Here is a 14,133-nt window from a genome sequence, read left to right on the forward strand (position 1 = left end):
GGGGTGGTGGTCCCTCTTTTTAAGAAGGGGGACCGGAGGGTGTGTTCCAACTATAGGGGGATCACACTCCTCAGCCTCCCTGGGAAAGTCTCTGCCAGGGTACTGGAGAGGAGAATTCGACCGATAGTCGAACCTCGGATCCAGGAGGAACAATGCGGTTTTCGTCCTGGCCGTGGAACACTGGACCAGCTCTATACCCTCTTCAGGGTGGCGGAGGGTTCATGGGAGTTTCCCCAACCAGTCCACATGTGTTTTGTGGATCTGGAGAAGGCATTCGGCTGTGTCCATCACGGCACCCTGTGGGGGGTGCTTCGGGAGTACGAGGTCCAGGGCCCTTTGCTAAGGGCTGTCCGGTCCCTGTACGACCAGAGCAGGAGCTTGGTTCGCATTGCCGGCAGTAAGTCAGACTTGTTTCCGGTGCATGTTGGACTCTGGCAGGGCTGCTCTGTCACCGGTTCTGTTCATTATTTTTATGGACAGAATTTCTAGGTGCAGCCAGGGGCCAGAGGGATTCCGGTTTGGTGACCACAGGATCTCACCTCTGCTTTTTGCAGACAATGTGGTCCTGTTGGCTCCATCAAACCAGGACCTCCAACATGCACTGGGGCGGTTTGCAGCTGACTGTAAAGTGGCTGGGATGAGAATCAGCACCTCCAAGTCCGAGGCCATGTTCTCAGTCAAAAACGGGTGGCTTGTTCACTTCAGGTTGGTGGAGAGTTCCTGCCTCAAGTGGAGGAGTTTAAGTATCTCGAGTTCTTGTTCACGAGTGAGGGAAGGATGGAACGGGAGATTGACAGGCGGATCGGTGCAGCCTCTGCAGCAATGCGGTCGATGTACCGATCCGTCGTGGTGAAGAAGGAGCTGAGCTGTAAGGCGAAGCTCTCGATTTACTGGTCAATCTACGTTCCGACTCTCACCTATGGTCATGAACTTTGGGTCATGACCGAAAGGGCAAGATCCCGGATACAGGCGGCCAAAATGAGCTTTCTCCGCAGGGCAGCCGGGCGCACCCTAAGAGAGGGTGAGGAGCTCGGTCACCCGGGAGGAGCTCAGAGTAGAACCGCTGCTCCTCCACATCGAGAGGAGCCAGCTGAGGTGGCTCGGGCATCTGTTTCGGATGCCTCCTGGGCGCCTTCCTAGGAAGGTGTTCCAGGCATGTCCCACCGGGAGGAGGCCCCGGGGAAGACCCAGGACACGCTGGAGGGACTATGTCTCTCGGCTGGCCTGGGAACGCCTCGGACTCAACAGACTCAAACAGCACTGATTCATGGGAAGAAAACTCAAAATAAAACATGATTGGTACAAGAACTGACCTCCTCCTGTGGGTGGAGTCCAGGGCGAAGGGGGTGGAGTTTATGGCTCTGAAAGAGAGGTCATTAAAAAGGTGCAGAGGTCAAACAAAATCTGCTCAACTCAACACAGCAAATACACTTTCACTGTAATCAGCGCAGCTGCTGACATAAGTAGAGTTATTAATACAACACTTCTCTAACTAAAGCACTTCACATTAAAAGCATCCAAGTCACAGCAGAACAGCAACAAACTGAACTAATTTTACACGACAGCAAACATCATGTTGAAACAGCCAGGGTGTTTAACTGACTTTTGTTAAACCAGATAATCAACAGAGAGCTTCAGTGTTCCCAAAAAAATGATGAGCATCCCTCAGCTGATCTATGTGGATGCAGAAAAGCACTCAACTGCGTGAGGGGGCGTGTTCAGTGTGCTCAGGTCAGTGTTCCCACTAGGACAGTCAAGACTGCCCAGATCTACTGTAGAAGAAGAAGCTTTATTCATTGTGACAACGAAATTAAGTTTGGAACTGAGGGCCCCAGGCCACTGCATGCTTACGCACCGCCATCCGCCATCACGGGCAACGGGGCAACATGTGGGCTGCAGACACCAAGATTCGAACTTTCATCCTTCCAGTTGGGAAACAAAAGCTCTACCCAACGCACCACTGTCGCCTCCCTGTAATTTTCATGTCATTTCATAAATGTTTGCTGCACAGACTAGCAAGTATTCTTCCCGGGCCTTAACGCTCAGCTCTGACCTTGTTGTGTTTCTGCTTCACATCTGTGTGTGTCAGTGCTGTGCACTCAGCTCTGGTGTGAACACCGTTGAGCTCCTAAACTGCCACACATGCACAGATTGAACTGAAATGTGAGCCACGTGCGCACAAGAATTAACAACCAGGTGCTCTTAAGACAGACCGATCACAGGTGAGCAGCGCTCATGAACACATCCTGCATGGCAGTGGCACTGCTGAGGCCTGGGCGATGCCCGGTGAGGGTACCTGTGGGTTCTGCCTGGCCAGCTCTTCTATCTTGTGCCAGACCTCCTCCCTCTCCTTCAGCTTGTACTTCTCTCTGCAGGAAACATACAAGAGTTCATGAATGGAAGTAATTTGACACATGAATGTTTACGTTCATTGACACTGATGTTTCAAAAAGCTGCTCTTTGAGAGCAGACATTTTTATCTGGAGTCAGTTTGTGCAGTATGAACACAGATTGGGTGAACGTGCTGCTGGCTCTGTGTGTATTACTTCTGTTTCTCAGCCTTGTACTGCTGTGTGCAGTCATCAAACAGCTTCTGGTTCATCTCCATGAAGAGCTTCAGAGCATTTGTGTGTGTGAGACTGTTTTTTTGCCGGGTTCAGCATCACCAGGGCGTGAGGCTGAACCATCTGACAATCTCCTATTATTGTTTTGCACTACTGTCACTGATTGTACTCGGTTTTGAGTCACATCTTATTGGCTGTACCATTTAGATTTATCCTAATTATGTTAATCCAGTTCTTATTCTTTTCTAATCTATTCTATTTGTATTCTACTTTATTCTATTTTAGTTCCTAAATGTTATAGCACCCAATACTAGGCGAGAGAGAAACGGTATTTCGATTTTCTGTATGTCCTGCACATATGTTGAATTGACAATAAAATCCTTGAACCTTGAACCTTGAACAGGAGGTGGGGGCAGAGGGGAAGCATGCAGTAATGTGCATATGTCTCCTTTCTGTTGTCTTAGTAAACATTAAAATTCAAATTTTATTTGTGTAGCACCAAATCACAACAAAAGTCATCTCAGGACACTTTACAAAGTAAGGTCTGAAACCTCTGACAGACCCCAGCTCTTGGTGGGCGGCCTTCTGCCTTGATCGGTTAGGGTGAGTGGATAGTGGAGAGAGAAAAGAAAAGAAAAGCAACAAGACACAACAAACACAACAACAAACAATCAAGCACTAGGCAGGTTGATGTGGCCGGTGACTGCTCATCAGAAACGTAGATCCCCAGAGCCAGGGCTACCTGCATAAAGGTACAAGGAGAGAGAGAGGACACACTACAGGAGAGAGGAGACACACAGTTAGTGACACGTAATGGTGGCATAAAAATGGATGGAGCAAGGTGAGAGGAGAGGCGAGGGGAGGAGAGGGGATGCACTCTTTGAGGAGTAAAGTTGAGGAGCTACAAGCTGGTGTCTCACATCTTTGAAAAGACAAGAACATCTGCTTATAAGCATTTACAGAGAACTGGCTCACTTGTGTGGATATGAACACAGCTCCAGAGATCAGCAGGGTTAGAGCACTTCTCTGTTTGGATCAGGACTGATAGGAGGAGTACCTGTACATTAACCAACACTGGTGTGCAAATGCCACAATTTTTCTCAGACTTTGTAATCTCTACTTATGAAATTACAATGTTTCACAATTAATACACCTTGAATATTCGTTTGTCTAGCTTTAGGGAAACTGATGCAATGTAGTAAAACAAACAAACAAAAAAACGGAAGCTAAACCTGTCAGCAATAATGCAAAGGCAGCTTCACAGGGCATAAAAATGACAAGTTCAGATAATGTAAATAACTCATAGGTCACCCTTAATGGTTCTTTTCTGATTTGCCATGACTTACCATTGTCAGCACATCATCTTTACTCTAAAACATTCACATTTTTGTTCATTTTCCCCCATTGTATCTCTTTTAACACATGTAATAAATTTGCTATTTTGGCATCTGAGGAACCTCTTTCACCTTTGTAGGTGTGCACACAATTTTCCCATATTTAAGACATGCTGACTTGGGCTCATGCCTGACATTATCTTTTGAAAGACCAGTCATTAGAAGCATGAACCTGCCACATTTTTTGATTTTATCTGGTGAAAAAGTGCCCAGCAAAATGACTGCAGTTGGCCAGGTGCAGCTCTTTCATATGCATAATAAGCATGTTCTCAGGTAGCCTGAGACTGTTCTGGCTCATTCAGCTTATCCTTTGTTCAGGGAGTTTGAGCTGTTTCCATCTGGTTGCCACTTTAGGGCTCTAACTGCAAGGAGTGAGAGGACTAAATCTCCCTTTGTTTCAGTGGCTGTAGAAATGTTAACTGTTGTCACAATGTTCCTTAATGAGTCAGAATTTTATTGAACATTCTTGTTTGAATTTTGTGCCTAAAATACCCTATGTGATCAAAAGTGATGTAATGTTGTTATCAGCTGTATTATTTTAATTATCATAGACTTGGTTACCAATCTGACATGATGCCAATTTTTTTCCCTCACAATCTTAATAATATTATGAAAAACAGTGGCTTTAATGTACTCATGCATTGCCAATGCAAATTTTTCTAATCTATTGGGTTCATCAGTGGAAATGCAGCATCGAAAAACAACATGTTTCATTTCAAATAAATTTCAAACTCATTCAAGTGTTGTATACAGCCCATTAACTGTGAATGTGGTCTACATCTGACCTTACTAGGGGGCATTTAGGATCTGAGTTGAAAGGTTAAAGTGTACTAGTCTGCTGAATGGAGGCTGATTGATTGTCTGTTGCTCTTCCATCTCTCAGAGAAAGATGGAGTTGTCCTTCTGGGACACTCATGACCTGACCTTTGGATCTGTGCTTTCTCTCAGGTTTAATATACACTACTCAGAGGGGATAAAATGTTCATCATACCTGCTCACTAATACAGGTCATGCTCATCTAGGATAATCATCTGATACTGTACATTTAACTTATCCATAATTTCATTGCCCTTCCTCTTGTCATTGATCAGAGTCCAGAGAGTGTAGGTTTAAGTACAAATAATATGTAACTATAATTGGCTCTTCAGTAAACTGAGGCTAATGTAACTGAAAGAACCCGGCTGTCAGGTGTGAGAAGAATGAAAATGAGGTGATAATTGACTTTCACTGTTTTGCACATTAGTGTCACACATAACTGTGCTTTTCCCCATAATTACCGAGAAGACTAGAAGAGAAAACTGAAACATATGAGGCATGGATGGGAAGAGTTTATGAGTTTGTATTTTTGAATGTGTGTGTGAGTATGTGCATGCCTGTGTGGTGGTGTGCATGTATGAGATTAAATGTTAAAGTAGACTCAAGTAAATAACAGATAATAAATAAATAACAGAGGGCCTGTCATATGTAATCTCCTGTTTTGTGTGTTGACATGGGAAGAAAATATGGCTTCTGTGACAGGAGCAGTGACTAAGGCTCTTTGAACTGCATCTTTTTCCAAGTCTCTTTTTTAAAACTATCTCTTACTCATCAATAACAATGCAGGCACATGCATACAGTAAACATACTTAAAGTTTAAACAGATATAAAGTTCTCCAGGCATCCAGCCTGACTTTATTTCATGTGGGAGGCCCATTTGTATCTGTGCTGAATAAACACCCACAGAAATACCTGGGTCTTTCTTAAAGGAAAGTAAACTGTAACATGCCTCTGACTCTGAATAAGCTACTTTCTACTGATCTTCTTGAAGCCATGGTGTGTGGGTTTCTGAGGAGCTGTGTTGCTCACAGCAGCACCAACCTTCCTTAGGGCTATATAAATGTAATGATAAGAAAAGGAAGGATTGAGGAAAATAGCATCATTAAGAAAAAAACAAGCTTTATTATGTCTATTTAAAACATATTTAATCTTGGTAAAATGCTTGTGTACTTTTATGAATGGGCCAAAATTAAGTGAAAGTGTGTGGGTGGCTTTTTTGCAGGGTGGGGTCTAGGTTGCAGGTTCTTTTGGCCTGCATGGTGATACTGTTGGTTAAATATAACCCAGCTGGAAGGAACTACCTGCCTCCCCCATCTCTTCCTCTCTGTCTGTGAGAACACATTGTCCCTTATACATCTTTTGCCAGCCCTGATGACAACCAGAAATGTGTGCATGCACTCATGCAAGTGTGTATTTATGCATGCATGACTCTTCTGCTTCTTTTATCAGCAACACAAATTTTTGTCAAACTCTTTGCATGTGGGCATTGTTTATTATCTTACTCCACACATTTCACCCACCAGCTGCGTTGCTGTGACAGTGTGTTTTTGTGTTCTGTGCACGTGCATGCTAACTACTGTATGTGTTGCCATAGGCATTGGCAGATCCTTGAGGGATTTACCAGAGCCTGAGATGTGACTGTCACAACTGAGACAACACCACATTCAAAGCAATGGTGGTGTCAGCATGATACATATGCATGAAAGTGTTTGTTGGCACATGCTTTCACATATATGTTTGCTTGAATGTCCTCTCTGTAGTGTGTGTATTTATGCAGATCAGTTTTACTTGACATATTCATGCCTCAGGGGTCCAGTCCAAGCTTATGTTTTAAGGAAACAACATTTACTATTCAGTCTAGTAGAAAGAACCTATGGTGAAGAGGGCTAAGTGGGAGCAAGCTGATCGCCAGTGGCTTCCACTGCATTTGACTTTTACGTAATGGCCAGCAGTGTTGTCCTGGCGTGGATATTTGCTTAATGTACAGAGGAGAGCAGGATTGCTGAGCTCACCCATTTCAATTTTAATGGCGTCCTTCTAGAGGTTAATTCAAATAAGATGCGGTAAAGGAGCGCATACAATTTGACATATTAAGAGAGAAATAGTGGTGTTGGGAGGATCTATGGGGTGGAAAGGTTTATCTTCCCATAAACACACAGACACATTTGTTTGTTTGAAGTTTACTTATTAGTAAAGTTATATGTGATAGTGGATAGCTTTGTAACACAGTAATCCCTGATGGACATGCTTATTTGATAGGAAATTATTACCTTTGCTCCAGTGTGATGCTTCTATGGTTATAGCAGGGGTGGCCAATTCCAGTCCTCGAGGGCCACTGTGCTGCTTGTTTTCCAACTATCCCTGCCTGACCTGCTACTGATTACCTGGCTCAGGTGTGTTCAGTCAGTCAGAAGCTGGAAGATACCAATTCACTTTATCTTTCCTCACTCCACTTTCATCTAAGATGGTATCTTCCAGCTTCTGACTGACTGAACACACCTGAGCCAGGTAATAAGCAGCAGGTCAAGCAGGGATAGTTGAAAAACAAGCAGGACAGCGCCCCTCAAGGACTGGAATTGGGTGGATAAAGATGCTAAAAAAGATGGAGTCAAGCAAGAAGTTCCAAATTGCTAGGATTGTTTGTGTTTTTATAGTAATATGTGAATGTGATGTTGGAATTATGTCTGATATGGGGAAATTTCCACCCATTGATTAGTGATTGTTGTCAGTGTAATTGTATCTCAGCAGAGGAGTTAGATGCAGATATGGTACATTATACTCAGCCAGGGTAAAGGGATTACACTCATACATGTGACAGCTGATACCTTCATATGTACAGCTGACTCACTTCACACTCACATAAAAAAATACGCACACTGCTGAAGTTTCCCTCCAAGTAGACCTCTAGCATTCGCTAACAGTGCTGATTAAGTGCTATCTTGCTGTGAATGTCAGACTGGCTGTCTGTGACCTTAGCAGAGAAGGTCAACAAGATGTAGAAATAGGTTAAAAAAAACTCTACCTCTCTATAGTATTCCTCCTCTTTCTAACTCATTTACTCTCACTGGCTGGTGCTCTTCCTCTCATTCACCTTTTGACATGATCTTTGTCATTCCTCTCTTTTTCCCTTTATTTCTTCAACTTTTTATATCTCCCTTTGGTGTCCATCCTCTCACCTTTGCTTCTATTGTTCCTCACATCACATTTTCCAAATGTATTTTCTCATGCATCCATACTGTACATTCAGTCAGTCTGTCTGTTAAATATGTGTCTGCCTCACCCCTGCCTCTCTCTCTTTCTCCTTTGGTCTCTCCATGTCTCCTTCTAAGGGGTTGCTGTCCTGCTAGAGTACAGCATCGTGACCATCAATTCATCAAAGTGTCACAGTGCACTACCGCAGTTCTGTATGCCTGCTACTAAACAACTGCCCTGGCAAAGCAGACAATAACTCTTACACACATACACATAGAGGTAGAACCTGGGGTGTTATCCCAGCAAGGTCACACTTCTCCCTGTGCATCCATTTGGCGATGTGCACAGTGGAGATAGTTAGTCCCAAACAGATGCTGCCAGTGGCACAGTGGACTAAGCAGTGGACAACAAATCTGTTGAACATACACAGATATCAAGCATAGTTAACATTCCAGTACAAGCTAGTTTAAACAGTTCCCACAGACATGCTGTGAAATAAAGTACACTAACCACTAGATCAAATTAGCAATCTTCTTTATAACAGAACCAGGTCTTTTATACAGCTCACCTGAACTTATATAGATTGAGAAAATATGACCTTTCTACTTTGCTGGTGGTCCTGCTGGATTAAAACAGCACAGCCAGTGGCCTCTTTATGGGATCTTTATAGTGTGTTGGTGGGGTCAAATGCAGGATGAGCTCTTCCTGTCAGATTTACACTGAGGGACTTCAGAGCAGGTCACCAACTCTCAGCAGGTAATTTCATAATGCATCCTGGGCAAGGTTTAAATAATGCAGCCAAGCTCCAAGTGTAGGATCTACTTAATCAAAGGCTCTGAGTATTTATAGAACAGAGAAATTAGGCTTACAGTACATTAGTTTACCTGAACTGCAGTTCTGTGCTATGGTGGTAAACTCTGTGTGAGTAGCTGTGCAAAGGAGAATTTGAATGTGTACGGTATAACAGTGCAAGAAAAACTCGGCAACACTCCCAATTATTACTGTGTAACATGAAAATCAAACTTGATGATATTGTAAATTGGTCCTTAATGCCTGCAAAAATGCATTTTCACGTGAACTTTGATGTGGCTGTCTCATTCAATTTTGAGCAGCTACTTTTCAACAAAGATAAAATGTTTCTGGCTGCAGCCAAAAAGACAACCTCTCTATAAGCACTACGTTAGTCTTTTATCCCAGACTGTGTGCATTATTATCGATTTAAGAGTCGGTCACTTGGCACAGGTGCTCACACTTCAAAACAGTAGTCAGCCATTCCCTGGCAGACTCAGTAGACTTTTTATGTGTCATGAATTTTTTTGCTTAGCTTAATTGTACCCATAAAACACAGAGCCTTCCTTCCTGCTGGGTATATGGTCATATATCAATAAACACAGCATTTTCCATGTACTAATAATACATGGAATCTGATGATAGGAGATTAAACATATTCCTTTGGCCTCCTTTTTTGTTTAGTTCTTTGGTGTTTAGTTGTTAACTTTCTACATTATTAGCAATTTCAACACCAGAGAGCAAAAAAAAAAAGATGCCTGGATGAGGATGTTTGTTAAGCCTCAAGTGTCAGTCCTTTTTTTACTTCTAGTATTTCACTTCGATCCTGAGACTGATTAATACTCATTTAGTCCAGCTCACACATCGTAACTCAATCTTCATGTACAAGGGGTTCACAGTCCACTTAGACCCCTATCATGTTCTACTACCAGATTGCTGTATGAGCCACTGATTGGCATTGTCTCACAGAAGCTTTTAATGAAAGAGATGATGAGATTATTGACCAGTCTGTGTATATGAAAATGAGGTACAAAAAGTGGATGTGGAGACTTTACCTGAATATTAATATTTACCTGATGAAAATGGCAAGGGTGTATACTTACTTGCTAGTTAATAGCTCAGATGGAGCTCTTGCTTTGACTTTTTTTTCTTTTCTCTTGTTACTTGTTAAAGATGAACACAGAATAAACATGATGAGAAGACATACAAGAATACACTGTGATGCTCTGTTATTTTCAGCACTGTAAGATGATAAGATAAGATCATAAGATCTTATCTTGACGAGATAGGATCTTATCTTTTCACAGACAACTATGGCTGCCTTGTGTACTCGTCCTCTCGTGTTTGTTGTTTTTCTTTGTTTTCTCGGTCTTTTGCAACCCATCCCGGATTACTTTTACCAGGGAAGAACAGTTAAACATAGGACAACTCACACCAGACCACCTTTCTCCAACTTTCTTGAATGAAGAATACTGTGTGAACAGTCTGATTGGCGGTACAACTGCAATCTACGGGACCTGGACGAAGCACAAACAAGGGAAACTAGAGGGCACCTTAGTCAGGCTCTGCCAGAGAGGGACCCGGACTCCACTCCCATCCATCCACCTAGCGAATGTCTGCTCCCTAGTCAACAACATGGATGAAATTCTTCTTGTCAACAGGACTAACTCTGACTTTAAACACTCTGCTGCTTTATGCTTCATGGAGACTTGGCTCAGACGTGGCTCCATCGCCGACAGCGCAATACAAGTACCGGACTTCTAGGTGTACAGAGCAGATCGTGTAATGGAGCTGTCCGGGAAAACGAGAAGAGGGGGAATCTGTCTCTACATAAATGCTGCACTACAGCTCCTGGCAGAACTGATAACTAGCATGGAGCTAGAACATCCAGATTCTCCACTCATTGTTCTAGGGGACTTTAACAGAGCAAATCTCACCTACGAACTGCCCAAATACAGACAGAACGTTACCTGTCCCACCAGGGACAAAATCACACTGGACCACTGCTACACAATAATAAAAGACACCTATTGCTCTGTCCCCCACGTGGCCCTCGGACTCCCTGATCACTGCATGGTCCACCTTATTTTAACCTACAGGCAGAAATATAAAGCTGCGCAGCCTGTGGTCAAAACAGCGAAGAGCTGGACTAAGGAGGCCAAGTCAAAGCTACAGGCCTGTTTTAACTACACAGATTGGAATGTATTTCAGGCTGCAGCTACAGACCTGGATGAACTCACTGACACTGTGACATCTTAAATCAGCTTTTGTGAGGGTGTGTGTGCCCACCAAGTCCTTCTGCACATACAACAACAACAAGCCCCGGTTCACAGTAAGTCTCAAGCAGCTTTGTCATGCCAAAGAGGAGGCCTACAGAAGTTGAGACAGGATTCTGTACAGCCAGGCCACGAACACACTGACAAGGTAGATCAGAGCAGCGAAGAGGAACTACTCTGAAAAGCTGAAAGCCCAGGTTTCAGCCAACGATTCTCTGTGGAGGAGCCTAAAGAACATTCCTGGCTACAGGAAACCATCCCTCTGCTGTGGAGGACCATCAACTACCAGATGACCTGAATGTTATGGTTACGGCTGAGTGCACTCCCAGCACCTCGTCCGCATGCTCTGGTTCCATCAACAGCTCCGCCTCGACAGGTGCTGGAGCGCACTCCCGGCGATGAGGCTCCCAATCAGTGGAGCAGTACTTGAGGGGAGTGTTGGTGTGTCCTCGTCGCCAGATGATCTCTCGACGTCCCGCTATCATCAGTAAGCAGTCCGATCTAACTAACCTGTGTTTTCTCTTTTTTTGTCTTGATGATCCCTGTGTTTTGCATTTATCTGAACTGAACTCTATATCGCTGTACAAGTGGCCTTTTGTTTCGTGGCAGTGGAAATATCCTGGAGGTTATTGGACTGAACTATGGTCTTGGGGAGCTTGGGTTTGGTTTGCTTTTTTGCACTCTGCTGTCTCTTCGTTATCTGAACTTTTATTTAAGGATTATCCTGTGGAACAGTACGCGCCATCCCCGGCGACTCAGCTTCCCAGATGCCCCTTCCACGCTGGCGTTGAGCTGGGCTGCACTCTCAATAGCGGTGAGCCACAGCGTCCCCCATCAGCGGATCCATGCACCGGCCAGCAGTCATCTCACCACCTCCTGCCTCCCCGCACAGCATCGTGCTTCATATCCAAGTTCCCATCATTTTTTCCCACACAGTCAGTATTGATCTGCATAGTCTGCTCATCCTCCTCTGTTCTCAATTTAGTGGCTGCTTCTGCTCGCCGGACCCAGGTTGCTCACCGAGTGGTCTAGTTGACTCAGCTCCCAGTCACCCGTACCGGCCGTAACGTCTCCACTACTCCTTACACCTTCTGTTACCCTCCCTGATTAAAATCCTAGTTTTTCTCTGAAGTCTGTGTCAGAGTTCTGCACTTACTGGGTCCTCAGTTCATGGTCCTGACGGCTAGCTGTAACACTGAATGAGTTTTACTGCAGGTTTGAGAGACAATACTCCCCCTACCCTCCCCACCTCAGACCCAGTGGCCGCTCCCCTGACAATCACCATCCTTCCCTCCAGACCCCCACCTCTAATGCTCTGTGAAAAGGATGTATGTGGCCTCTTTAAAAAACAAAAAATCACAAAGGCACCAGGCCCAGATGGTGTGACCCCCTCCTGCCTGAAAGTTTGTGCTGAACAGCTGGCCCCCATCTTCACACTTATCTTCAGCATGTCACTGGAGCTGTGTGAAGTCCCCTCCTGCTTCAAACACTTCATCCCAGTCCCCAAGAAAACTGCCATCAGTGGACTGAACGACTACAGACCTGTCGCCCTGACATCTGTAGTTATGAAGTCCTTTGAGAGGCTGGACCCCCTGCAATTTGCCTACTGGGCAAACAGGTCAGTGGATGATGTAGTTAACATGGCACTGCATTACATCCTGCAACACCTCGACTCCCCAGGGACCTATGCAGGGGGCCTTCTTTGTGGATTTCATCTTGGCATTCAACACCATCATCCCAGACACCCTCCACTCCAAACTGACCCGGCTCACTGTGCCTGCCCCCACCTGTCGGACAGGATACAGCAGGTGAGGCTGGAAAAAACCACATCCAGCAACCGGACAATCAGCGCAGGCGCCCCCCCAGGGATGTGCGCTCCCCTCTGCTGTTTTCACTCTACACCAACAACTGCATCTCGAAGGACCCCTGTGTTAAGCTCCTAAAGTTTGCTGATGATATAACAGTCATTGGACTCATCCGAGATGATGCCTACAGTCAGAAGGTTGAGCAGCTGGTCCTATGGTGTAGTCGCAACAACCTGGAACTGAACACGGTCAAATCAGTGGAGATGACGGTGGACTTCAGGAAGAACCCCCCACCACCACCACCTTACCCCGCCTCACCATACTTGATAGCACTGTACCAGCAGTAAAGTCCTACAAGTTCCTGGGCTCCACTATCTCCCAGGACCTGAAGTGGAGATCCAACTTCAGGACCATCGTCAAGAAGGCACAGCAGAGGATGTACTTCCTGCGCCAGCTCAGGAAGTTTGACCTAGCCCAGGAGCTGCTGATACAGTTCTACAGAGCAATCATCGCGTATGTTCTCTGCACCTCCATCACTGTCTGGTTTGGCTCAGCAACCAAACAGAACAGGAACAGACTCCAGCAAACAGTCAGGACTGCAGAAAAGGTCACTGGTGTGAGCCTGCCCTCCATAGAGGACCTGTACACCTCACGGGTCAAAAGGAAGAGGGAGAAGATTTCTGCAGACCCCTCACACCCTGGACACAAACTGTTCGAACTCCTCCCCTGTGGGCGGTGCTACAGGTCACTGTACAGCAAGACAACCAGGCACAAGGACAGTTTTTTCCCCCCTTTTATAAGTACTTTATTATCTCTTTCATAATGCACATTTTATTGCTTGCTGACATGTATGTACACATTGAGAGCTGCTGTACCAGAGTCAAATTCCTCGTGTTTCCGACACACCTGACAAATAAAGCTGATTCTGATTCTGATTTTGATTATACACTATATTGCCAAAAATATTCACTCACCCATCATTGAATTCAGGTGTTCCAATCACTTCCATGGTTACAGGTGTATATAATCAAGCACCTAGGCATGCAGAGCACTTCTACAAACATTTGTGAAAGAATAGGCCGCTTTCAGGAGCTCAGGGAACTCCAGCGTGGTACCGTGATAGGATGCCACCTGTGCTATAAGTCCAGCCGTGAAATTTCCTTGCTACTAAATATTCCACAGTCAACTGTTAGTGGTATTATAACAAAGTGGAAGCGATTGGGAATGACAGCAACTCAGCCATGAAGTGGTAGGCCACATAAAATCACAGAGCGGGGTCAGCGGATGCTGAGACGCA

At 44.8% G+C, this 14,133-nt stretch overlaps 1 protein-coding gene and 1 long non-coding RNA gene across 3 annotated transcripts in view; one reads left to right on the forward strand and one right to left on the reverse strand.

Annotated features, from left to right (window-relative positions):
• Positions 1 to 14,133, forward strand: part of csmd2 (CUB and Sushi multiple domains 2) — a 366,263-nt gene that overhangs the window by 8,019 nt on the left and 344,111 nt on the right. The window lies entirely within an intron of this gene.
• Positions 1,236 to 2,626, reverse strand: LOC109974372 (uncharacterized). Its single transcript, XR_002276959.1, has 3 exons — positions 2,547 to 2,626; positions 2,297 to 2,369; positions 1,236 to 1,361 (listed from the first exon to the last, which is right to left on the reverse strand). It is a non-coding gene; the product is annotated as an uncharacterized LOC109974372 (long non-coding RNA).

The sequence above is a fragment of the Monopterus albus genome, unplaced genomic scaffold (genome assembly GCF_001952655.1).
Source record: "Monopterus albus unplaced genomic scaffold, M_albus_1.0 scaffold329.1, whole genome shotgun sequence".
In the NCBI taxonomy this organism is placed as follows: Eukaryota; Metazoa; Chordata; class Actinopteri; order Synbranchiformes; family Synbranchidae; genus Monopterus; species Monopterus albus.